This window comes from Myxine glutinosa, chromosome 1 (genome assembly GCF_964187855.1).
Source record: "Myxine glutinosa chromosome 1, kmMyxGlut1.1, whole genome shotgun sequence".
Lineage (NCBI taxonomy): Eukaryota > Metazoa > Chordata > Myxini > Myxiniformes > Myxinidae > Myxine > Myxine glutinosa.
The window spans coordinates 95,247,312-95,274,905 of record NC_136261.1 but is presented as its reverse complement, the minus strand read 5'-3'; the positions used below and the strand labels follow the sequence as shown (position 1 = coordinate 95,274,905).

The following is a 27,594-nucleotide window of genomic DNA, read 5'->3' as shown; positions in this document are numbered from 1 at the left end:
CCGAAGCAGTTTCTTGACTATTTCGCACAATCCTGGTCGGGGCGTCACTCCTACACAGGACATTTGAATAGCTCATTCATCCCAGTAAGCTGGTACTCATTTGACCGGCCTCAGAGGGATGAATCAACCCCACCTGGTGGTAATTCAACAATCGACGAGGACTTCAACTCGAGACCCTAGAATTCCAAGCCAGCACCCTAACCGTTAAGCCAACACCAAGCTATATGTAAAGTTAGGAGCATATGATTTCACATTTTTTATCGGGTGACTATTTCAAAAGTGTTCAAAATAATGGTGAGATTAAGTGAGAACTTTTGTTTTTCAAAATGGCAAAGAGAAAGGAGATGGGGGAATAGGAAGGGTTTATAGGGAATTTGGGATAACAATGGGAGTAAAGTCAAAGTAGGGGGAGATGGGGAGTATATGGGAGAAAAGAGTAAGTGAGATGAGATGAGAGACTAATACTACTACTACTACAACAACCTCTACTACTACTACTACTACTACTACTACTACTACTACTACTACTACTAATACTACTACAACTACTACTACTACTATGCCACGCCATTTTTCTGCTCCTCGAGCCATGCTATTTTCGACATTTCCTCCTCATCCTCTTCCGTTTTCGTTTGTATTTTTGGTTTATTTGGGTTATCTGAACCGAGTTGGTTCATTTTGTTATTTTATTTTGACGTCCCGTTTGAGTTATTAGTCCTTTTGTGTTCGGGCCTAGCCGCGACGTGCGGCCGCACCCGTGTGGGACTAGTTTTGCCGCGCCCGATTTGTGGCGTATCACAAAACTGTTTGACTTCCTTGTTTTTGCTTAATCACCCTTGACTTTCTGTGCTAAATTTGCATAGTTTTGGCGATTAAGCCGATAAGTTATTTGCTCAACGCGCGTTTGATTATCCTTTTGAGTTAATCATTAGCATACCGGTCCGGTCGTGCTAAAACAAGCAAAAGCTCGCGAATGAGCTAATTGGTTTTTTCATTTTTTTCATTTTCATTTGACGGGAAATATACCGTTAATAGTAATCATGCCTCTGGATGGTACATGGGCAAAAATGGCCGCTACTACCTCTGGTGCAGGTGGGAACCGCCCTGCCCACCCGTTTAAGGCGTTAACAAGGAAGCACGGGGTGAGATGCGAGTTGGGACAAATCACCCAAATAGAGGCCTATGTGAAAGCACTCGCTAGTGTGGTTGATCCAGCAACGATAGTTGCAGCCTCGAAAATGTATGGACAAGCTGTGTTCTTTCTTAACTCAGAGGCTGCAGCAAACAAAGCCATTGAGAAAGGGATTAGTGTGGGAGGACTCTTTGTACAAGTCGAGCCACTCTCAAGTCTTGGTACAAGGATAATTATATCTAATATACCCCCTTACGTGCCTGACAATGTCGTGGTGCCTTTCCTGGAAAAACTGAGAGTGTTGAGATCACCCATCAAGCCTGTCCCAGTAGGCACACAGACATTGGATCCACGTTGAATCAACGTCACGATTCGACGTGGACCCGAGGTTGAAAACGAGTTGGATTTGCAAATTGGATCAACGTCATTTTTCCAATGTTGAATAAACGTCGTTTTTCCAACATTGATACTTTTCCAACGTCGAATAAACGTTGATACAATGTCGCACTTTCAACGTCGATTGAAAGCCAAGTTGCCAACGGTGAAACAACGTTAAATGACTGTTCGGTTTTGATGTAGGTATTAATGTTGACAAAACGACATTGGTCTCAGGTTGGGTTTTGGTTGTCCGACGTCGCGACCTCATTCCAACCGTTATTCGACGTTGAAACAACGTCGTGTGCCCGCTGGGGTGTCTTTGGGCTGTCATGAGCCCTCCCTACAACATGTCTGGTCTTTTAAAAGACAAGTCTCCATTGAATTGGGAAAGGATGCTGAATGTGAGGGGTCGTTTGTTATTCCTTTTGACGGAAAGAATTACAGGGTGTTTTATATGGCAAACGAACCCCGTTGTTTTGTATGCAAAGCGAAGGATCACAGGAGAGCAGACTGCCCCACTATCATTAAAGAGGTTGCAGCTCCTCAACGTCCAGATCAGCCTCGAGAGGATCCCAGCGTCACTGAAGGTATCCTAAGAGAGGCGGCTGCTCCTTTGTGCTCGAGGGCAGTGGCCCCTCAAGAAAGTTCTATACCAGCTTCTCATCCCATCTCTTCCACTGCCATAAATCAAGGGCAGACAGTGGGAGCAGGGAAGGCAAAGAGAGCACAGAAGAGGAAATCAGAACCCGCAGAGGATGGGACCATGGAACACCCTGGTACAATTGACGATGACACGGGAAGTAATGTGTCAAAGGGATTTGTAAGGCCTAGTATTCTGAAGGAGAAAATAGTGGTAACCCAATCTGAAGAAATGGAAGAAGAAGAAGAAGAGGAAACTATTCATCAAACGACAGGATATGGAGAGTCTTCTCTCTCAGATCCACCCAAAGACAGTTTGAAGAATGAACAGGAAGGGAGACCGTCAGGTAGTAAACCCAGCATGGTAAAGATAAACAACTTAGAGGTATCTGACTTGACAGGGCCAAACGATACTGTGATGTTGGTTCCTGAGAAAATGCATCCAATAATAACAACTGCAACGAAGCTTCAAAATAAACCAGGGAGTGAAACATCTACAAGAGCAGTTCTGAACCGAAGGATTAACACCGAAGTTTCAAAGGATGCTGAAGTAGCATTCATCGGTGGGACAGACAGAGAGAGGGAACCAGACACACAAGCATCAATAAAGTTGCTGGCACTGACCGACATCTCAGGTGATGTCACTTCACTCACTGTTGGGTGTTGGCGCCGAAAGGGGAATAGTTGAGCACATCTCTATTTTACCACCCCAAAAGGTTGGATCTCCTATACCAACTGAGGAGGAGGCATCCATTCCCACAGGTGAAGCAACGTCCGCCACATCAGAGCCAAAGGAGCGTTCCTCTGCGCCAGAAGATTATGCCAAGTCAGCCTTGAGAGACGACATGGCAGAAGACTTGACACATTGTACAAGTTCACCAAAGGAGAAGGATCTTGAACCTCCAGACAGCGACGATGAGGAAAGTATTGGTGATGGGGAAGACTATCAAGGGTCACTGACTGGTTTAGAGACAGACCTACCTGCAGGACGCCATTCCTGCATTCCCAGCCAGGAGATACTCGAGTTCCTGGAACAAAGCTTGCATAGCAGGAAGAAAGTGGAAAATGCGCTGAAACGGTGGAAAGATTATGACTTGCTAGTGCATTCCTTGTATGTACTAAGGAGAGAGGGACATAAAACAAGGACTCCAGGCTCGGCCGAACAAGCCCGAGTCAGGAAGTTTCTAGCAAAGCTGTTGAGTTACGGGCCTGAATATAAATTGGTTTAAGATGTTGAATTTCACAGAAACAAAACTCTCAATACAATAATGACATCAAACTTACGAATAGGATCATTGAATATCAATGGCTGTAAGGATGCATTCTGTGTGCACCAGGTAGGGGAGAGTGGGGTAAGTTGAGCCTAGGGGTAAGTTGAGCCACCCCATGTTTCTTAGAAAGTGAAATATTTGAAGGTGTGAGAGCACCATCTATACTTTCATAGCAACAGTCTTTCTTCCTGAGTAAGATCTAATGAAATTTGTATTTTTTTCAGAATTTCCCAAACTTTGAGTTATGGTGTTTTGAGGGTGATAACAATAGAATTAATGGAAGCTTAATGAATTGTTTATGTAGTAATGTGAACATGAATGGTGTAGATTATTTACCTGAGAGTATGAATTGTAAATTGAATCAATACTTCATTCGTGTGTTTGTCAAATTTTGTGTTATTTTTTCATTTTTTATTTTATTTTTTCATTCGTGTGTTTGTCAAATTTCAACTCGTTACTTTATCGTCCATGCTTTATTGTTTGTTTATAGTTAGTTTTGGTTTGAATTTCCTGTAACTCGTAATTAATTAATCCTGTTCTGCGCCTCGTGTGCGGCCTTGTACCCCTGTCGGTGTTTAATTTAAGTCCCCTACATCGTGTTTTGCTTGGCTCTCAGTTTTTCCCTTCTAGACCGAACGTAATACTCTGTCTAACGTTTTAAATCCCCACCCCACCCCACCCCACCCCACCCCACCCCCCCAAAAAACAACAACAACAACAAAAAAAACATTTATTTTTCCTTTCTCCACGTGTGCCGTTGTCTCATCCTGTACTTTCTGTCCAGGTGTATCGCGGTGCTTTTCGCCCCGCCCCCATTATCTCCTTGCCATCCACCTTTTGCCCTGTTCACGTGACTCGTGGTGGTCCCTCTCGGCCCTCCCCCCGTTGGTATTTTGTGCATATAAGATTGTTCACGGTTCTGTTTAAATATTATTTTAAATATGTTTAACCTTTCCCCTTCAGTGGTTTATTCAGTGGTATATTACAACACGCTGTTTTTCTTCCTATTTAAAAGGCTTTTCTCAATTTCCTCTCCAACTCATTCCACGTCAAAAAAAAGAAATTCAATATCTTATACGTCTCCCTCACTACATGGTCTAAATTCACATTCATTCCATCCCTCCTCCATCGTTCTGAATCGGATTGCTAACTTGAAAATCACAACAAACCCAATTTGTTATCAATGTTCGTCTTTCATTAATCATCCACTTTCTAAACTCCCCTCTTGCCCCTCCCCTCCAAATCCTCCCCCTTACACCTACACTCCTAAACTCCCCCCTTTCCCCTCCACTCTTAAACTCCCCCCTTGCCCCTCCACTCCTGAACTCCCCCCCCCTGCCCTTCCCCTCCTAAAGTCCCCCCTTGCTCCTCCCCTCCAAATCCCCCCCCTTGCCCCTCCACTCCTGAACTCCCCCCTTGCCCTTCCCCTCATAAACTCCTCCCTTGCCCCTACACTCCTAAACTCCCCCCTTGCCCCTCCACTACTAGACTCCCCCCTTGCCCCTCCCCTCCTAAACTCCCCCCTTGCCCCTCCCCTCCTAAACTCCCGCCTCACTCCTCCCCTTCAAAACTCCCCCCCAACTCCTCCCATTCAAATCTCCCCCCATACCATTCCTCTCAAATTCTCCCTCCTCCCCCCTCCTCAAAGTTGCCTCCTCCCCACCTCGTCAACCTTCTATCTCATGCCTCCACCCCCCCCCCAACCTTCTACTGTCCCATGCCCCCCCTCAAACAACCCCTCACTCTGCCTCATCCCTTCACCACCAAACCTTTCATCCTCCTCATCCTTCCCTTTCTTGGAACTCTTCTGTAATCTCTGACACACTATCAACTGCTCTCCTTACCTCCCCCTCTCATCCTTCATCTTACCCTACTCCTCCCCTCCCCTGTCCTGTACCCGATGCTCCCCCTCTCTCTTCTTTAACGGTATGGACCTCAAACATCCGGGGCCTTCGCTCAAACCTGACTGATCTCTCCATACAGGTTGCTTCTGACAATCCAGACTTGATCTGCTTAACAGAGACTTTCCTCCTTCAAGATGTCTCTGATTCCTCAATATCTCTTCCTGGTTACTCCCTCTTCCGGTATGATAGACCTGAGCCTCGTCCTGGTGGTGGGGTGGCTATCTTTATCAAAAACTCTCTTCCTCACTCTCCTTGCACTGCCCTCTCTCCTCCTCACCCCCAGGAGTACCTCTGGCTACGGCTTCCTCTCCGCTCCCACCTTTTGTTCATATGTGTTCTGTACCGTCCCCCAAACAGTGATGACTCAATTTACATTTCACTCTCTGACAACATGGACCAACTTCTATCCACTCATCCCAACTCTCTCTTCCTCATATGTGGTGACTTCAACTGTCATCAAGCCACCTGGTTGGGTGTGGGTTCCTCTCTCACCAGTCATGGCACCTCAGCAAAGGACTTCTGTGACTCACTGGGATTGACACAATCTGTCAATTTCCCGACCCGGATCTCAGCCAATGGAGTTTCTTCTCTTCTAGACTTGGTTATGACAAACTTCCCTGCTAATGTCTGCTGCTCTTCTTCTGCTCCAATCGGTTCTTCTGATCATGTGCTTGTCAAAGTGGACATCTCTCTGGCCATTCTCAGAGAGCCTCCTCAGCGTCGAAGAGTCTGGCATTTCACTCAGGCCGACTGGGACGGGCTTCAAGCAGCCATCAATCGTCTGGATTGGTCTCCCATCTCCACTGCCTCTGACATCAATTCTTCCTGGGAATTCTTCCAAAGCAAACTGATCTCTCCCATGCACAGATTTATCCCATCTCGTCTTCAGTTGTCTTACCCTTCCTCCCGTCCATGGTACACCGAATCTTGTGGTGAGGCAGTTGCCCTGAAACAACTTGCCTTTGCCTCTTGGCAGGCTAATCCAACTGAAGGCAATCTCAGTTCCTTCCACCAAGCTCGGAACAAGTGTGTCTACCCTCAGGAGTGCCAGGAAGCACTATCTCTCCTCACTCAAGAACGAACTCTCAAACCTGTCTCCTTCCTCCAAATCCTGGTGGCGTCTGGTCAAATCCGTTTCTGGTGTTTGGTCCCCCTCCATCCCCTCCCTTACCTCAAATGGCCACACAGTTGACATCGCACGTGACAAAGCCGAATGCCTCAACTCTGTGTTTGCCTCAAAATCTTTAGTCCCAAACCCATCTCTCTCTGTTCCCACCTTTCCCAGTCGAACCCAACTGCTCCTGGACTCTGTGTCCTTGTCTCCTGACAGGGTGGAGGAGTTTTTGTCTAACCTCGACTCTGATTCTGCAACTGGACCAGACGGCATCAGCCCACGGGTCCTAAAATCCTGCTCTGCCGCTCTATCTCACCCTCTCTCTGTTCTTTTCACCCTATCTTTTGCTCAAGGTCATCTGCCAGCATCCTGGAAATCAGCAAACATTACCGCTTTACACAAAAAAGGTGCAAAAACAGATCCTTTTAACTACAGACCAATCAGCCTGCTCCCAATTATCAGCAAAGTCATGGAATCCATCATTGCTTCGGATATGAAATCTTTCCTCTTCTCCAATGGCTTGATCTCTGATCATCAATTTGGATTCAGACCAGGTCACTCTACTCTGGACATGCTGCTTCTCCTGTCTCAACAATGGATGGAGGTCCTCAATGCCAAACAGGAAATCAGAGCTGTCTCCCTTGACATATCACGTGCCTTCGATACGGTCTGGCACCCAGCTCTGCTCACCAAACTCTACTCCTATGGTATCCATGGAAATCTCCATGCATGGCTTGCGGACTTCCTCTCTGGTCGTAGTCAACGTGTGGCCCTGAATGGATTTCTCTCATCTCCCCTTCCTGTTCAGGCTGGAGTTCCCCAAGGCAGTGTGCTGGGCCCTGTGCTTGTTCTGGTCTTTATCAATGATCTCTCCGACTCTCTGGAAAATCCTCTCTATCTCTTTGCTGATGACTCCACTCTCTGCCGCTCCATTCCTCTTCCCTCAGATCGGCAGTCTGCAGCCTCCTCACTCTCTGAAGACCTGGACAAAATCACAGACTGGTCAAACAAGTGGCACATGTCTTTCAATCCTGACAAATGTCACACTCTTACTATGTCTCTCCGAAAAGATCGACTGGACAACCCTCCCATCTACTTTCTCAACAATCCTCTCCAAGAAGCTCTGTCGCTCAAGCTTTTGGGTCTCACTATCTGCCATGATCTTTCTTGGGAAAACCACATTTCCAAGCTGGCCTGCAAAGCCAGTCGCCACCTGGGCATCCTCCGTCGTGCGAAGTCCTTCCTAGGCACACCTGAGCTCCTCACCACATACAAGGCTTTCATCCGCAGCTCAATGGAATACTGTTCTCCCCTATGGGCTGGTGCTCCTGCCTCACACCTAGCTCGGCTTCACGCTGTTGAAACCAAAGCTTTCAGAATCATTGGAATCTCCCGCGATGAAGCTATCTCTGAGGGCCTTTCACTCACTCACCGCAGGCAGGTAGGTGGTCTTTCTGTCATCTACCGACTCCTCTCCGGCCTTGCTCCCCCAGCTCTCTCTGTGCTCTGTCCCCCAAATATTCCTACAGGTCGCACAAGATCTGCCAGCAAGCCTCTGATGGTTAAACTGCCGAAATCGCGGCTCTCTGCTCACCTTCACTCCTTCATTCCTCTTTTCTCCCGCCTCTGGAACAAACTCCCACACTCCCTTCAATCCCACTCCTCCCTCCAGGTCTTTAAAACAGCTGTTCACCACCATCTCTTATCTTCCCCCATCCAAAACCTTGATCTTTTCTACCCCCACTAATTCACCCCAGATCCACCTTGTTTGTAATTCCAACTTCTTTCCTGGTAGTCCTGGCAGTGTCCATATGTTTTATGCCTCTCCCACCCCCTTTCCCATGCCTCCCCCCAAAGCCCTCTCCCTCCCACAGATCTCTCGATGTCTCCATGTCTCTCGGTTCCTGCTCTCAAATGTTGTGTTTGTGTCCTTCCCCCTCTCTCCCCATCTTGTCTACCGCTCCCGATGTTATTTGTTTTATGTGTCTGTTTGTCGGTTTGTCTTTCTGTGTGATAAATGTTCGCTCTTTCACGAGCCTCGATCTTGTATACAAAAAAAACAAAAAAAAAAAACAACCTTAAATGAGCATGTTTATATTCAAAGTGGCGCCCGTGGGGTAAGATGATCAATTGGGTCGGGTCAAGTTGAGCCATGGCTCATCTTACCCCATGAACATGTGTGCAAGATAAAGTTACCGCTTTATACGCAAGTTGGAGTTGAAAACTGTAGTTCTTGTAACACTGATACTTGTGTATAGATCTAAATCCTATTCCTAAAAATGATGTATGTAAATATTTTTGCATTAATCACAGGTAAATGGAAAAATGCCTTGGGACTATAAAAGGAAGACAGCACGTGGTTGTTCTTCATAATTATTTGAAATACAAACCAGTTCATCAGCATATCTGATTGATAAATCTTGACGATTACATATGTATGAACATTCAGCCAAAGTTTACTGATAATTCATGTGTCTTACTAATAATCAGAACACAATACATGTATAATTATTTCAGTTCAAACTGTTAAATTTCATTCGATCAATTACATCATGTTACTTTGTAATAGACACGAGGTGCATCTTACATGTGCGTAAATTTCACACATGGGAAAGGAGCATATATCAAGTTTCAATTATTGAACTGAAAAATCTGATCTGAAAAATGTGAACATTTACAGGAAACTACTTTGTCTTGTTTTGCATTGTTAAAGCTATAAGCAACAGCTTTTGCGTGATTGTTTAAAAAATGTGGATTCATTAATACTTCATGCATTCCCAGTTTCAATGGGTTTTCTCAGTGTTTTATCAATAATAAGCTTTTCCAGTGGATCTGGACTTAAACTTTTCGTCTCAAACTTGTTTTATTGCTGTTCTGTCCTGTATTGAGCCGGTGAATTTGATGGGACACAGAATGTTTCATGCTGTTTTTTTTCTTGTGGCTCAACCTACCCACTGGCTCAAGTTACCCTGAACCCATGATCAACTTGCCCCATCATTGGGGCAAAATGAGCCATTAGACAACTTTTTTTTGAAGGCCTCTGCTAATTAATTACATGAAAATGAAATGGTAACATGTGTATGAGGGGAGAAGCAAGTATTTACACCATCATAATCACTATGGCTCTGATGCACAGCACTTTATATTTGATGTCCAGAAGGGCATTACTGAAAAATGGCTCATCTTACCCCACTCTCCCCTATTGTCATTCTGTGTGAAGGAAAAACTTGAAGTAACCTTTCTGCAGGAAACCCACACGACCCCAGAGGCTGCATCCCGATGGGAAAACCAATGGGAAGGTTTGGCCTTTTTCAGTCATCTAACGGACACATCTTGTGGAGTGGCTACCCTCTTTTCACCAAAGAGGAAATCTGAAATACTTGTCGTAAAGGAAGCCAGTGTGGGGCGGTTGCTACATATAAAAGCAAAGTTTGAAGAATTTGTTGTCAATTTCGTCAACATTTATTCACCTTGTGTAGGAGTTGCAAGGGGGATTTTCTTCAACCAGTTGCAGAGATTCATGCTCACCTTGCCTGGTGAAGAGTGTGTAATTCTTGGAGGAGACTTTAATTGCACTCTAGACCCCTCCCTTGATCGAATAAGTCAGGAGCCGCATAATCCCTCTGTTAGAATATTACAACAAACCATAACACTGTTAAACTTGAGAGATACTTGGCACATACAACACCCCACAGACAGAACATTCACGTATACGAGTATCAGAGGTGGTCATATATCACAATCCCGGCTCGACAGAATTTACGTGTCTCACCGTTGGTGTAAGAGTGTCAGTGACTCCGACATAAAAGTTGCCCATTCCACAGATCACAACTTGGGCTAGATTAAGTTTTCCCTGGCGGAAACAAGGCGAGGCCCTGGCTTGTGGCACCTGAACAATGCTTTAAGTCAGAATGAAGCCTTTTTGTCAATCTTTTTGAATTTTTGGCAAGCCTGGAGGAATAAAAAAGGAGATTTTTGCTCACTTGGATTCTGGTGGATTGTAGGCAAGGTACGATTGAAATTGCTATGCAGGAATACTCGTATGGTTCGAGCAAAACACTTGGGGTAGGGATCAAAATACTGGAAGAGGAACTGCTGCACCTTGAGAAGCACCTGACCACCCTTACCTCTACTGAACTGCAGGCATACGAAGAAAAGAAGAGCAACCTTCAAGCATGTAGTCGTGTGAAGGCACGAGGGGCATATGTGCACTCTCGTTTGCAGTTTATTTCTGAGGATGAATATGTCCTGAATTATCTCAAAGGGGTGGAAAAACGCAAAGGTCAATTCAGGACTACATCGAGTGTTCTCGCAGAAGATAGTCTCTTGCTCAATGGCTCGGAGGGTGTTCAAAAACGAATTAGAGCCTTTTACGCTCAGCTATATTCGGGTAAGAGCACAGATGCAGGTGCAGGTGGCACTTTGTGGAGTAGTCTTCCTTAAGCCTCTGTAGAAGACCGGGAGCAGCTGGAGACTCCATTATCTCTGGAAGAATTGAAAACCGCCCTGCACAGCCTATCAAGAGATAAATCCCCTGGCATGGATGGCTTATTATGTGAATTCTATACAAAAGTATGGGACTTGGTTGGACCTGATTACCTAAGCGTAGCTCAGGAAGTATGTGATACAGGTATAATGCCCCTTTCTTGGCGTCAAGCGATTCTGGTCTTGATCCTGTGGAAGTGTAACTCAGTGTAACTTATTAATTGGCACTGGTAACTTATTAATTAACACTGGTAACGAAGCAGATACATTTTACCTGCAAACTCTGTGAAAGCCGAGTTCGTAAATGAGTGTCAGGAATGTGCCCGAACATGATAATCTCTTGTCCACCTGGTCACAGCCCCTGGCTGGAACACCCCCCTATCGTTTGGTAAACGGAACTCACAGCAGGAGGGGAGCGAGCTGATGCCAGGACTTGGTACATGCATGACCTCGGGGCATTAGCGGAGAAAGGATTAACGGTCAGCGGACAGGGGATTAAGTCCAGTTTGTCCATATAAACGAGAGCAAACGTTGAGTCGACAGGACTTGTTACCAGGAGCTCTGACCGACGGGAATGGCGGAGGAACATCGGCCGAACGAGAAGGACCATGCGAAAAGAGTTAACCTGATCCATTGAATTAAGCGGTATTATTTGGTAAATGGAATGAAGTGAATAACCAGTTAATAAACCAGACCTTTTGTAAAACCTGTGTCCGGTCATTGGAGTCTTGAGTCTCAGCTACAAATTCCCCTACAATCCCCAAGGAGGGTGACTTGAGAAACTTGAAGAAATCCCGCCCTGTGTCTCTGCTGTGTGTGGATTATAAGGTCATGGCTAAAATGTTGTCACTCCGTCTCGGACCAGTCCTGACAAAATTAGTCAGCCTGGACCAATCTTATGCCATTCCAGGCAGGACAATACATGACAACATATCCCTTGTCAGAGACCTGATACAGTATGCGGACATGACTCGGACTCAAGTCGGATTCCTTTCCTTGAATCAGGAGAAAGCCTTTGACCAGATGAACCATGAGTATCTCTTTGAAACCTTGCTAACTTTTGGGTTGGGGAGGAGATTTGTAGGCATGATTCAGATGTTGTACATGTCGGCAGAATGCCTAGTTAAAGTCAACGGTTTCTTGCTCGCGCCCTTTCCATTTGAGAGAGGAATAAGATATGTCCCCTGTCCGGCCAATTATATTCCCTATGTATTGAACCCTTCCTTTGTTTGATGAGAAGAAGGCTAACTGGCATTGTGGTGCCACACAACAGGGTCAACCTCAAACTTTCTGCATATGCAGATGACGTCCTCGTGTTTGCCAGTAATGCAAGGGATATGCAAGTAGTTTATGATTGTCAGCAGGTCTATTTAGCAGCATCGTCTGCTACAATCAATTGGAGGAAAAGCTTTGGGCTTCTAATTGGACAAATGCAGGTAAAGGAGTTACCAACACTTTTTCAGAAATTGACCTGGAGTCGCAATGAGCTCAAATATTTGGGGGTGCACTTGTCCACTTCCCATGGGTACTCACCACTCATTAACTGGAACACTTTAGGGGACAAGATCGAAGCAAAGTTGAGAGACTGGAGTGGACTACTAAAAGTCCTGTCTCTGGGGGGGAGTCCTGTCTACATTACACTCCTTATTAAACAGTTTATAATTCCAAAGTTAGTATTCAGGCTCTCTTGCATAAGCACTCCAGAGGAGTTTCTGGTTCAGATGCAGAGGAAGCTATTGGACTACTTTTGGAATGGTAAAGACTGGGTTTCCCTGGGCATTCTGAGCTTGCCTTTTGCAGAAGGTGGACAGTCTTTTCCCTGCCTTCGAAGCCACTACCACGCATCCAGGCTGAAGACAATACAACGTTACCTACATGTGAACCCTGCACCGCAATGGTGCTCACTGGCATCATACTTCTTCAGCAAAGTGCTCACTCAATCTTGGGTACAAAAGGAACCTTTTCATCATTACATCTTGGAGCCTGTCTAGTGCTACATTGCCTCTTTTTTATCAAGAAATGCTGAAGGCTTGGAATGTAGTCGACATACAAAGAACAGTTCCTTATCCAGGCAAGGACCTGCTAGAAGAACCGCTCATTCTCAACCCTCTTCTACAGGGCCCAACTCTGGCTTCCTTTTCAGTAAGAAGGAACCTCTTAGCTGGTAGCATATCCACAGTGGGAGACCTTCTGAACGATGGGAAGAGAAGGCTTATTTTACCCAAGGAACTCACAGCGAAAATGGGCCTAAGGACAATCAGGATCCCCTCCAGGATACTTGAAGAGGTCAAAAGCTCCTTGCCTCCCAATTGTCTGGAATATCTAGAGAATCCCAAAGAGGGTGATGGATCTGGACAGATGTCCATCGGTAACTCCATGGATTTTAAAATCAGACCACGATGTTGCGAGCTCTCTCAGCCAATACCTGCAAACAATATGAGTAAGACCGCTGGCACAGTGGAAATGTCGTTCTGTGGGCTATCAAGGAAAAATATATACCTGCTAGTGATCCACTCGCTCCATTATATAGCTCTTGCAACCCGACTAGATACACCCTGGCGTGAGATTCTTCCACTTCCTTCGACTGTTCATCCACGTTGGGATTCACTCTATCTCTACCCAACGCCAAGAATGATGGCAGACTTAAGTTGGAGGTTGCTACATGGTGCACTGAGCTCTGGTTCTATGATGCGCCATTTCACTAACTTCCCAGAGGATTGCTGCTTTTGTGGTGAAAGGGAAACTATATTTCACATATACCTTCAATGCCACCGTCTTCAACCAGTGTTCTTACTGATGAAAAATCTTCTCTTGCGCTTCTGGCTTCACTTCTCTCCAACACTTTTTATCATCGGGCACCCGGTAAAGAAACTAAGCAAGTCACGAGATCTCCTTGTTAACTTTATTTTAGCCTGTGGGAAAATGGCAATATATAAAACCAGGAAGGCAAAAATTGAGAGAGATGTGGTGGAACACAGTTCTGTATGGCTGAAGGGCTTAATACGCTCACGCATTATTTCGGAGTACAAGGCGGCAGAATATAGTAACACTGTTCAAAAGTTTAAGGAAACCTGGACTATAAATGAGGCACTTTGTACGGTCTCCCCACAAGATACTTTGCTCTTATTTGTATAAATGTGTTATTTGGCATTCTTTTTTTGGTGTTCTGTGGCGTTCTTTTTTTGGTGTTCTTTGGCGTTCTTTTACCTTCCCCTTATCTGTCTTGGTCGTGCTTTCTCTTCAAAATGCTCTACCTTGTCTACTGTAGTTCAAACCATGGACTTGCAGAGATGAGGAATTGAGCGACATTAAACTGGGAACATATGTTTGCCTGAGCATGCATGAGCTCTGAACGCAAATCTCTATAGCCTTTCTTATAGCCTTCGGATATGAAATCTTTCCTCTTCTCCAATGGCTTGATCTCTGATCATCAATTTGGTTTCAGACCAGGTCACTCTACTCTGGACATGCTGCTTCTGCTGTCTCAACAATGGATGGAGGTCCTCAATGCCAAACAGGAAATCAGAGCTGTCTCCCTTGACATATCAAGAGCCTTTGATACGGTCTGGCACCCAGCTCTGCTCACCAAACTCTCCTCCTATGGTATCCATGGAAATCTCCATGCATGGCTTGCGGACTTCCTCTCTGGTCGTAGTCAACGTGTGGCCCTGAATGGATTTCTCTCATCTCCCCTTCCTGTTCAGGCTGGAGTTCCCCAAGGAAGTGTGCTGGGCCCTGTGCTTTTTCTGGTCTTTATCAATGATCTCTCTGACTCTCTGGAAAATCCTCTCTATCTCTTTGCTGATGACTCCACTCTCTGCCGCTCCATTCCTCTTCCCTCAGATCGGCAGTCTGCAGCCTCCTCACTCTCTGAAGACCTGGACAAAATCACAGACTGGTCAAACAAGTGGAACATGTCTTTCAATCCTGCCAAATCTCACTCTCTTACTATGTCTCTCCGAAAAGATCGACTGGACAACCCTCCCATCTACTTTCTCAACAATCCTCTCCAAGAAGTTCTGTCACTCAAGCTTTTGGGTCTCACTATCTGCCATGATCTTTCTTGGGAAAACCACATTTCCAAGCTGGCCTCCAAAGCCAGTCGCCGACTGGGCATCCTCCGTCGTGCGAAGTCCTTCCTCGGCACACCTGAGCTCCTCACCACATACAAGGCTTTCATCCGCAGCTCTATGGAATACTGTTCTCCCCTATGGGCTGGTGCTCCTGCCTCACACCTGGCTCGGCTTCACGCTGTTGAATCCAAAGCTTTCAAAATCATTGGAATCTCCCGCGATGAAGCTATCTCTGAGGGCCTTTCACTCACTCACCGCAGGCAGGTAGGTGGTCTTTCTGTCTTCTACCGACTCCTCTCCGGCCTTGCTCCCCCAGCTCTCTCTGTGCTCTGTCCCCCAAATATTCCTACAGGTCGCACAAGATCTGCCAGCAACCCTCTGATGGTTAAACTGCCGAAATCTCGGCTCTCTGCTCACCTTCACTCTTTCATTCCTCTTTTCTCCCGCCTGTGGAACAAACTCCCACACTCCCTTCAATCCCTCTCCTCCCTCCAGGTCTTTAAAACAGCTGTTCACCACCATCTCTTATCTTCCCCCATCCATAACCTTGATCTTTTCTACCCCCACTAATTCACCCCAGATCCACCTTGTTTGAAATTCCAACTTATTTCCTGGAAATCCTGGCAGTGTCCATATGTTTATACCTCTCCCACCCCCCCCCCCCCTTCACATGCCTCCCCCCCTTCACATGCCTCCCCCCCAAAGCCCTCTCCCTCCCACAGATCTCTCGATGTCTCCATGTCTCTCGGTCCCTGCTCTCAAATGTTGTGTTTGTGTCCTTCCCCCTCTCTCCCCATCTTGTCTACCGCTCCCGATGTTATTTGTTTTATGTGTCTGTTTGTCTTTCTGTGTGATTAATGTTCGCTCTTTCACGAGCCTCGATCTTGTATACAAAAAAAAAAAAAAAAAAAAAAAAAAAAAAAAAGCACTACTACTACTACTACTACTACTACTACTACTACTACGCCACGCCACGCCATTTTGCTGCTCCTCGAGCCGTGCTATTTTCGACATTTCCTTCTCATCCGCTTCCGTTTTCGTTTGTATTTTTGGTTTATTTGGGTTATTTGAACCGAGTTGGTTCATTTTGTTATTTTATTTTGACGTCCCGTTTGAGTTATTAGTCCCTTTGTGTTCGGGCCTAGCCGCGGCGTGCGGCAGCACCCGTGTGGGACTAGATTTGCCGCGCCCGATTTGTGGCGTATCACAAACTGTTTGACTTCCTTGTTTTTGCTTAATGACCCTTGACTTTCTGTGCTAAATTTGCATAGTTTTGGCGATTAAGCCGATAAGTTATTTGCTCAACGCGCGTTTGATTATCCTTTTGAGTTAATCTTTAGCATACCGGTACGGTAGTGCTAAAATAAGCAAAAGCTCGCGAACGAGCTCATTGGTATTTCTTTTTCATTTTCATTTGACGGGAAATATACCGTTAATAGTAATCATGCCTCTGGATGGTACATGGGCAAAAATGGCTGCTTCTACCTCTGGTGCAGGTGAGAACCGCCCTGCCCACCCGTTTAAGGCGTTAACAATGAAGCACGGGGTGAGATGCGAGTTGGGACAAATCACCCAAATAGAGGCCGATGTAAAAGCACTCGCTAGTGTGGTTGATCCAGCAACGATAGTTGCAGCCTCGAAAATGTATGGACCAGCTGTGTTCTTTCTTAACTCAGAGGCTGCAGCAAACAAAGCCATTGAGAAAGGGATTAGTGTGGGAGGACTCTTTGTACAAGTCGAGCCACTCTCAAGTCTTGGTACAAGGATAATTATATCTAATATACCTCCTTACATGCCTGACAATGTCGTGGTGCCTTTCCTGGAACGACTGGGAGTGTTGAGATCACCCATCAAGCCTGTGTCTTTGGGCTGTCATGAGCCCTCCCTACAACATGTCTGGTCTTTAAAAAGACAAGTATCCATTGAATTGGGAAAGGATGCTGAATGTGAGGGGTCGTTTGTTATTCCTTTTGACGGAAAGAATTACAGTGTGGCGGACACGAAAGCCCACTGGCGTGGTGACATCATTCCGCGCACCAAGTGGGCGGCGGCCACGCCCGAGGGGTAGGCGTGGCCTGAGGATATACACGGGGCGCGCAGCCCGGAGCGCGCTAGTGTTACAGTGAGCTCCTGAAATAAAGACGCTTATAAGTTACCGCTTGTCCGCTTCCTCCTTGCTCGCAAGCAGCGCGCGTAACGCCGCGCTTTACTGGTGACCCTCGACGTTGGATCTGCCGGAGCGATCCTTCCACACACGACGCCATTGCCAACAACGCAATGTCGATTAAACTTCCCGAATTTTGGGAGGCCCAGGCCGAAGTCTGGTTCGTCCAAGCCGAAGCCCAATTTCAGCTTCGGCTCCTCACCGGCGACGACACGCGCTACTGCCACGTCGTCGCCTCCCTCGGGCCCGGCACGGCCGCTCGAGTTGTGTCCGTCCTTCGCCACCCACCGGACGGCCACAAGTACGAGGCACTCAAGCGGCTACTCCTAGCCACGTTCGGCCTCACGGATGACGCACGGGCCGACCGCCTCCTGGATCTCCCCGAGCTCGGCGACACGCGCCCGTCGGTCCGAATGGACCATATGCTGTCACTGTTGGGCGACGAAGCCCCCGGTTCTCTATTCCGGGCGCTTTTCCGTCGCCAACTTCCAGCGCAGGTTCGCCTCGCGTTGGCCGGGACCGTGCTAACGGAACCCCGAGCATTGGCAGCCGAGGCGGACAGGTACTTCGCGGCTGCGGACACGCGGGCGAGAGTTGGTGCGGCCGTCACGGACCTCGAGGCTGATGCTGCTGATGATGCTGATCCACAGCATCAGCTTACACAGCATACGCAGCATGCTGATACGCACCTCGTGACCGCCGCCACGCCCCGCCCACCGCCGCGGCGAAAACCGCCACCGCGGGAAAACCACCACCGCGGGGAAAACCACCAACTCCACCGGCCTGGCGGAGCCAGCCGCACTCCCCCAGCTCCACCACCTGGTGCTGGTTCCACGCCAAGTTCGGCCACGAGGCTCGGCAGTGTCATCCGCCATGCTCCATCAACAGGTCGGGAAACGCCCGGGCCGGCGCTCATCGCCACTATTGAGCGCCGGCCGTTTGAGCAGCCTGCTGTTCATAACGGACACCTTATCCGGGCGCCGTTACCTGTGCGACACGGGAGCGCAGGTGAGTGTCGTTCCCGCCGGTACGTCAGACAAGCACGCCGCAGGCGGGGGCCTCGCGCTGCTTGCCGCGAATGGGACGCCTATCCGTACGTACGGAAAACGCTGCCTCTCTCTGCGGTTCGGAGGGCAGGTTTTCCGATGGACGTTCGTCACCGCCGACGTGCCCATGGCACTGCTTGGCGCGGACTTCCTGTGTGCTAATGGGCTCCTGGTCGACGTAAAGCGCAGACGTCTTGTCCAGGCCGAGACGTTCAGCTCGCTCGCTTGTGCGCTGCCCAGCTCGTCGAGCAGCTCAACGAGCGGCTCGCCGAGCGGCTTGCCAAGCGGCTTGCCGAACGGTTCGGTTCCGGCCACGTTGATCTGTACGCTTCCGGCAGCGGACGAATTCACCCGCCTCCTCGCTGGCTTCCCGGCCCTCACGCGGCCCAACTTCTCGGCGGGGGCCGTCAAGCACGGGGTGGCCCATCACATCCCCACCGTCGGGCCACCAGTCTACGCCCGGGCACGCCGCCTCGAGCCGACGAAGCTGGCGGTGGCAAAAGCGGGGTTCGCTACCCTGGAGCGACTCGGTATCGTTTGGCGCTCGGAGAGTGCTTGGGCGTCGCTGCTGCACATCGTGCCGAAGCCCGGCGGGGGATGGCGACCGTGCGGGGACTATCGCCGTCTCAATGACGCCACCACTCCTGACCGCTACCCCGTCCCCCACATTCAGGACTTTTCCACCCGTTTGGCGGGCATGTCCTTCTTCTCGAAGGTGGACCGCATACGCGGCTACCATCAGGTCCCCGTCAGGCCGGAGGACGTCCCGAAGACGGCGGTCATCACGCCATTCGGACTCTTCCAGTTCCTGCGGATGCCCTTCGGTCTGAAGAATGCGGCTCAGGCGTTCCAGCGACTGATGGATAGCGTCCTGCGCGACTTGGATTTTGTCTACGTCTACCTGGACGATACCCTCGTCGCCAGCGCGTCCAGCGAAGAGCACCTACGCCACCTCCGCACGCTCTTCGAACGCCTGGGCCAGCATGGCCTGATTGTGAACCCCGCAAAGTGCCGGTTCGGCTTCGCCGTAATCGATTTTCTGGGGAACCGTGTCACCAGGCATGGAGCCGTCCCCCTGCCGGCCAAGGTGGAGGCGGTGAAGGGGTTTCCGCGCCCCCGCACGATCAGAGGGCTGCAGGAGTTCCTGGGCATGGTGAACTTTTACCATCGGTTCCTGCCCCGTATCGCCCAGCTCCTGCGCCCCCTGCACGAAGCTCTCCGAGGTAAGCCGGGCAAAGGCGACGTTACCTGGACCGAGCAGATGGACACGGCGTTCACGGGCGCGAAGCTCGCCTTGGCTAACACCACCATGCTCGCGCACCCGGCGCCCGATGCACCGATCGCCCTCACCACCGACGCCTCGGACTACGCAGTGTGTGCGGTGCACGAGCAATGGGTGCGTGGAGCTTGGCAACCGCTGGCGTTCTTTAGCCGGCAGCTTCGGCCGCCCGAACGCCGTTACAGTACCTTCGACAGCGAGTTGCTCGGGCTTCACTTGGCGGTCAGGCACTTCCGCCATCTGCTCGAGGGCCGTGCGTTCACGGCCTTCGTCGACCACAAGCCGCTGATCTTTGCGATGGGCAAGGTCACCGAGCCGTGGTCGGCCCGGCAGCAGCGTCACCTCTCAGCCGTGTCCGAGTACACGACGGACATCCGGCACGTCACGGGGAAGGACAACCCGGTGGCGGATTGCCTTTCCCGGGCCGTCGCCCACGCAGTCCACCTCGGCATCGACTATGCCCGGATGGCAGCGGACCAGGCCGCTGACCCCGACGTCCAGGCCTTACGGACCGCCGTCACGGGCCTCCGCGTCACCGAGGTGCCGTTCGATGGCGCGGGCGCGGCCATCTTGTGCGACGTCTCCCTCGGGCGGCCTCGCCCCATCGTGCCCGCGGGCTGGCAGCGCCAGGTGTTTGACGCCATCCACGGCCTGTCCCACCCGGGCGCGAGGGCCTCCCAAAGGTTGATCGCCGACAAGTTCGTCTGGCATGGCCTCCGGAAGGCCGTCCGCGGCTGGGCCAGGACGTGCCTCGCGTGCCAGCGCGCCAAGGTGCACCGGCACATCCAGGCCCCGTTGGCCCCATTCACGGTGCCGGAACGCCGGTTTGACCACATCCACGTGGACCTGGTGGGACCTCTGCCCCCCTCGCGGGGTTTCACCCACGTCCTCACCATGGTGGACCGCACCACCCGGTGGCCGGAGGCCGTGCCCTTGGCGTCGACGACGGCGGCGGACGTCGCGCAGGCTTTCATCGCCACCTGGGTCGCCCGGTTCGGCGCCCCCTCAGACATCTTGTCCGACCGCGGCCCCCGGCACAAATGCATGCTCTGGATTGTCCATTCAGTGGACGGCTTGCTTTCGCCTTCGCCTGCCCAATCAGCGGACGGCTTGCTTCGCCTTCGCCCAACAGACGCCAATACGATGGCGTCGTAAGATGGCGTCGTTTCGGCAGTTAATCGGATGCTTTTGGGCCCCAACGTCGGCTAATTCAGATTTTTCGAGTATGGCTGTACGTGATAAACAAATAGTGCGGTTCGTAGATCGTAAATCCATTAGTGCCGTGGGCATCGGGTCACTGGGTGCGGCGTAAAAGGGATAACAAAGTCGAGTCCTTACGCTATTATTATATAGATTAATCATGATGTCATAGGTGCCTCCATTATGACGTCATAGTTCGACAAGTACAAAACTTCATATATGAAATTCTTGAAAATTCTTCATATATGATGAAATTTCTTGAGCATAATGTAGTAGTTTAGAAAAGAAAAAATGATGACGTCATCGGTCACGTGGTTCGGCCGCCATATTTGTTTTAACACAAAAGCCTTAAAAACCACTTAAAATACATCCTGGCGAGGGTTTGCAATCGCTGATTGCTCTTTTTCTTGTTATTACTTGCAAAATCGAAGATTTGTCAAGTATATTTGTCAGTCGACTTTGTTATTCTCTTTGTTTGTTTGTCTGTCTGTCACTTGCAGATCACAATTTTAAACCAATCGTCATTAAATTTTACCAAGTTGTAGAGTTAGTCACAACTGAGAGGCTAATTGATTTTGAGGTCAAAGGTCACGTTGAGATCAAATTTCTAAAATCGTCATTTTTCATCTGTTTGACTTGAAAGTTGAACAGGATTTACAAATTTGATTACTGAATTGTGAAACCAACCATTTTTGAGGTCAAAAGGTCAAAGTTCAACTCAAGATCAAACTCCTAAAATCGTCAATTTTCATCTGAAAAATAATTCATTTTCATCCGACTGACTTGAAAATTAAACATCAATTGCATAGTGCCTCACTAAATTGGGAAACCAACTATTTTAAGGTTAAAGGTGAATTCAAGGTCAAACTTCTAAAATCATCAATTTTTGTCTGAAAATCATCAATTTTTCATCCTATCAACTGAAAATTAAACAGAAATTGCATATTGCATCACTGAATTGGGAAACCAACTATTTTTGAGGTGAAAAGGTCAAAGGTCAACTCGAGGACAAACTTCTAAAATCAATTTTCATCTGAATGATCAATTTTCATCCAATTGACCTGTCCTTTGTTTAAGATTGTCAATTTAATGAAATGGATTGTTTTTAATGTGAATGAATTGGATAATTTGATGTATCCATGGTGCCTTTTTCTGGAGGAAGTGTGGATTTTTCAAGTATCGTGTTCTGCACGACATCTTTCTTGTTTATCATGTTGATTTAGAAACAATAAATAACAGTTCCTTCACCGACCTCGCGTTGTCTTCCAGCCGAAATGTACAGTTCAAGCTCCACCCCTTTCTTGGCTTAAGTAGTGATGTGCCACCATTGGATCATTACGAGTTGGTTCAAATAATACACAAACATTGAAGTCTAAATACCCTGATCTTGATCAGGTCACCCAACTTGTATTTATTATTTACACCCTACACCTAAATGTGTTTTGGCTTCTAATTTTTGGCAGCAAGCCTGTAGGAACACCGACTCCAAAGGTACCCTCTAACAGGGACTGCAGACCCACGTACGCAACCACGAAGACAGAAAAAACCCACAACCCCGAACCCTCCATTCAGCAGCTTGCCAGAGGAGCTTGCAACAGAACTGATGTTCCACTAAAGATTCCTAAGGGACAAGTAGTGTGCCCTAGGCAGCTGCAGACAGCATACCACTTAAACATGTGCAGACAGCCTAGCTACCACCCAAACATCTGCAGACAGCTTCGCTACGACCTAAACATCTGCAGACAGCCATCTAAACATATGCAGACAGCCTAGCAACCACCTACACATCTGCAGACAGCCTAGATACCACCCAAACAACTGCAGACATCCTAGCTACCACCCAAACATCTGCAGACAACCTTGCTACCACCCAAACATCTGCAGACAGCTTTGCTCCCACCTAAACATCTGCAGACAGCCTAGCTACCACCCAAACATCTGCAGACAGCCTAACTACCACCCAAACATCTGCAGACAGCCTAGCTACCACCCAAACATCTGCAGACAGCTTAGCTACCACCCAAACATCTGCAGACCGCTTAGCTACCACCCAAACATCTGCAGACAGCTTAGCTACCAACGAAACATCTGCAGACCGCTTAGCTACCACCCAAACATCTGCAGACAGCTTAGCTACCACGTAAACATCTGCAGACAGTGCTATGAAATGCAGCCTCTCCCTGTGGGCACTGCACTAGAAAGCCATTTTAAAGTCAACATCAGTGCACAAACAGCACAGCCTAAACTGTGTTGGCACAAAGCTGTGTTGCAAAGCTGTGTTGCGAGAACTTGTGACCATAGACCCATGATCGGCTTATGTTGCAGGTGTTTTGTGTGTGTTTGTGCGGTGTGTTGTGTGTTGTTGTCCTTGTTGCCTGTGTCGGTTATGTCCCACTTTGTCCCTGTCCTCCTCCCAGCATCGGTGTCTCTCTTGTGTATTTATGCATGAGAGGTCAGTATGCCTGTGGTGACGCCACAGTCTCCTCTGTCAACGGTGCCCCTCGTTTGGCCAGTGTGCCAGGCCTCCAGTATTCGCCTCCTGGCCCGGTTCGGGGATGCCGCCAGCACATTCACATTGTCCCATCGGGGAACATGACTGCCCTTATTCCATGCTTGGCGATGTTCTTCCAGTCTCGCCGATGTATTCTCCACCACAGTCACATAGAATGGTGTATACCACACCTGTGCAATCATTCTTTTGTCTTTTGTCTTTGACCTTGGTCAGTGCACGTCTCAAGGTGTATATCGGTTGGTAGTTAACCCTCACCCCGACCAGTCTCAAAATCCTGCCAATCCTTTGAGCTACTCCTGGCACAAATGGTAGCACGCAGAGGCCCTTAGGTGGTTCCTGTGGCGCGTCCTGGGTTCTTGGAGCTGCCAGCACCATTTCATTTTTTGGGCAGAGGTGGTCTGGGTAGCAGAGGTGGTCTGAACAAGGGAACTTCTCTTGATGAAGGCTAGTATATATATGCATATACAGTCACGTGAAAAAGTAAGTACACCCCATGTAAAGTTTTTACTTTTTCAACATATTTCAACATACAGCTATTTGATCTTCATTTCAACAATATTGATAGATAAAGGTGATATAATATAACAAATATCATGAAACATTTACATTTTTTAGTCCATTGTATAATTTAAATAAACATAAATGCAAATTTCGCATGTGGAAAAAGTAAGGACACCCCAACATTTATCACTACTTCAAATACCTAAAATTTGAATCAGGTGCACCAGCTCAAGTGCAAATGATTAGAACATCGTTAGAGAGCATCTTGGAGGAACCTGTCTTATTTAAACCTCAGACATTTAGTTTGGTTTGCTCTTTGTTGTTGAAGTGTGCGGCGTCACCATTCCTAGATCAAAAGAGCTCTCTGAGGCCTTCAGAAAGAAGGTTATAGATGCCTACGAGTCTGGGAAGGGATTTAAAAAGATCTCCAAACAATTTGAAATCAATCATTCGACTGTCCGGAAGATCATCTACAAGTGGAGAAGATTCCAAACAACTGCCAACTTGTTCAGGCCAGGCCGCCCCAGCAAGTTCAGCCCAAGAGCAGACCGCAAGATGCTGAAATAAGTCTCGAAGAACCACAGAATGTCATCATGGGACCAACAGGTAGCTATTGCCACTGTTGATGTCAAAGTGCACGAGTCTACCATTAGATAGAGGCTGCACAAATTTGATCTACATGGGAGGTGTGCCAGGAGGAAACCTTTGCTGTCCAGAAAGAACATCAGGGCAAGACTAAAGTTTGCCAATGAAGACCTCGGGAAAGACCAGCACTTCTGGAACAATGTGCTCTGGACAGGTGAGTCAAAGGTAGAGCTATTTGGCCACAGTACCAGAAGACATGTTTGGCAAAAACCAAAGACAGCATTTGACCGCAAGAACCTAATCCCAACTGCAAAGCATGGTGGTGGAAATATTATGGTCTGGAGCAGCTTTGCTGCATCAGGGCGTGGGCAGCTCACCATCATAGAATCCACGATGAATTCTTCATTGTACCAGAGGGTGCTTGAGGATAATGTGAGGCCATCTGTTGGAAAGTTGAAGCTCAACCGAAGGTGGACCTTGCAACATGACAATGACCCATGACAATGACCCAATGCCAAAAAACAAACAAACAAACAAAAAAAAACCTAAACATACCAGGAAATCCACCAAGGAATGGCTGAAAAGAAAGAAATGGAGGGTTCTGGAATGGCCAAGTCAAAGCCCGGATCTAAATCCCATTGAGATGTTGTGGGGGGATTTGAAACGAGCTGTGCATGCAAGAAACCCCTCAAACATCGCAGAGCTGAAGGAATTCTGCATGGAGGAGTGGGCAAAAATTTCTCCCAGTCGATGTCAGAGACTGGTAGACAGTTATAAGAAATTCCGACTTGAGGTTGTTTCTGCCAAAGGGGGCAATACCACCTATTCGAGCCAAGGGTGTACTTTCTTTTTCCACATGCGAAATTTGCATTGATGTTTATTTAAATTATACAATGGACTACAAAATGTAAATGTTTCATGATATTTGTTATATTATATCACCTTTATCTATCAATATTGTTGAAATGAAGATCAAATAGCTATATGCTGAAATATGTTGAAAAAGTAAAAACTTTACATGGGGTGTACTTACTTTTTCACATGACTGTATATATATATGCATATATAAAAAAAAAAAAATATATATATATATATATGCATATATATACATATATATTTATTCCCGGTGTGTACCCTGGTTTAGAATAGGTACACCGTATCCCTACGTGTCGAAAGAGGCGACTAAGAGGGTTGGCGTCAGGAAGGGCATCCGGCCATAAAAAACATTGCCTCAAAATGAGAACCATGACAATTACAACTACAAATGGGCAGGGTACAGCCCGAAGTGGAGATCGGTTTCTGAGGTTTGGGACATGGATTGTAGGGACAATGACAGGGAGATCAGGAGAAGTGGTGGAAGTATTGGTCAGAAGAAGAGTGGACATATGTTGTGTGCAAGAGACGAGATGGAAGGGAAGTGGGGTGAAAATGGTGAAGGGTAGGCAGGGACAGAAATACAAGTTTGTGTGGCAAGGGTGCCCGGAGGGCGTGAATGATGTTTGTGTCCTGTTTTCTGAGGAGTTTGTAGACAGTGTGGTGAGTGTGACTAGAGTGAGTGATAGGTTGATGATGGTGAAAATGATGATTGGAAAGCTCTTGGTGAACGTCATCTCGGGACATGCTCCGCAGGTTGGTTGGAGCGATGAAGAGAAGGACAAGTTCTGGTGTGCGATAGAGAAGCTGATGGAAAACGTGAAAGATGAGGAAGTTATTGTGGTAGGAGGAGACCTAAATGGACATGTGGGAAGAAGTATGGACGGTTTTGAGGGAGTTCATGGGGGTTATGGATATGGTGTGAGAAATGGAGAAGGTGAAAGGATTTTGGAGTTTGCTAATGGAGCTGATTTGTTGATTTGTAATACTCAGTTCCAGAAAGAGGATAATAAGCTTGTTACATACACGTCAGGTGGGTCGACGACAACCGTTGACTACCTGATGGTGCGTAGGCGAGATAGGGGACACCTCCGGGACACAAAGGTGATCCCTGGGGACGAGGCTGTTTCACAGCACCACTTGGTTGTCTGCGACATAAGGGTGAAAGGTGCGAGGAGAGCTCGGCGGGTGAAGTACCAACCGAGAATGAAGGTGTGGAGGTTGAAAGAGGTGACAGTAAGGGAGGCATTAAAAGAGAGGCTGAGTCGGGTCGAGGATGATGTGGTTGAGCTTGAAAGTGGTTGGATGTCAATGAAAGATAGTCTGTTGGGAGCCGTTGGTGAGGTATGTGGATGGACAAAAGGACCACCGAGGCGCTCAGAAACATGGTGGTGGGATGATGAAGTTGGAAAGAGGATTGACGAGAAGAGGAAGAAGTTCAAGGAGTGGCAGAAGGCGAAGGGTACAGGAGCAGAAAAAGCAGAGCATGAAAGTTATAAGGCAGCCAGGAAGGCTGCAAAGAAAGAGGCAGCAAAGGCGCAGGAGCCATGTAGGAAAATGTTCGGAGAACGCTTGGATTCGGAAGAGGGTCAGAGAGCGGTATTCAGGATTGCAAAGCAGATAGCGAAAGAGAGGTGTGTTGTGATGTGGGTGAGTTGCTTGAAGGATGAAGTGGGACAATTCGTTGTGGACCCAGATGGAATTAAAGGAAGATGGAAAAGATATATGGAAATGCTGTTGAATACAGAGAATGAATGAGATGGCAACATAGAGAGTAACCCAGTTTTAGGACCGGCACAGAAGAGAAGGAAGTTGAGGAAGCGATAAAAGCAATGAAGAGTATAAAAGCGGGAGGGCTGACAGGAGTTGTGGGAGATATATTGAAGGCAGCAGGAAGTTGGGGTGTGAAGAGAATGACAGAGATCTGTAATCTGGTGTTGAAAGAAGGCCGCATTCCAGTGGTTTGGGAACTGAGTCCCCTCGTCCCTCTACACAAGGGGCAAGGTGACCCACTGGAGTGTGGCTCGTACCGAGCGAGAAAGTTATTGGAGCATGGAATGAAGGTATTGGAAAGGGTGTTGGAGAGGAGGATAAGTAAGAAGGTGAAGATCGACGAAATGCAGTTTGATTTTATGCCAGGAAGAGGAACGACAGACGCACTCTTTATTGTGAGGCAGTTGCAGGAGAAGTACATGGAGAAGAGGAGGAAGTTGTTTCTTGGTTTTGTTGATCTGGAGAAAGCATTTGATAGGGTTCCACGCGATGTATTGACATGGGCATGGAGGAAGTTAGGAGTGGAGGAATGTTTGATCAGAGCCGTGATGGCAATGTACAAAAGAGAGCGCACAGCTGTAAGGAAGAAGGACGGAACAGTGGTGAGTTTGAGGTGAAGGTGGGAGTGCATCAGGGGTCGGTACTAAGTCCTCTACTATTTGTAG

The 27,594-nt window shown here is 47.9% G+C and overlaps 1 protein-coding gene across 1 annotated transcript in view; it reads right to left on the bottom strand.

The window, feature by feature from the left end:
- LOC144891394 (sister chromatid cohesion protein PDS5 homolog A-like) overlaps positions 1 to 27,594 on the bottom strand; it is a 189,640-nt gene that overhangs the window by 108,652 nt on the left and 53,394 nt on the right. The window lies entirely within an intron of this gene.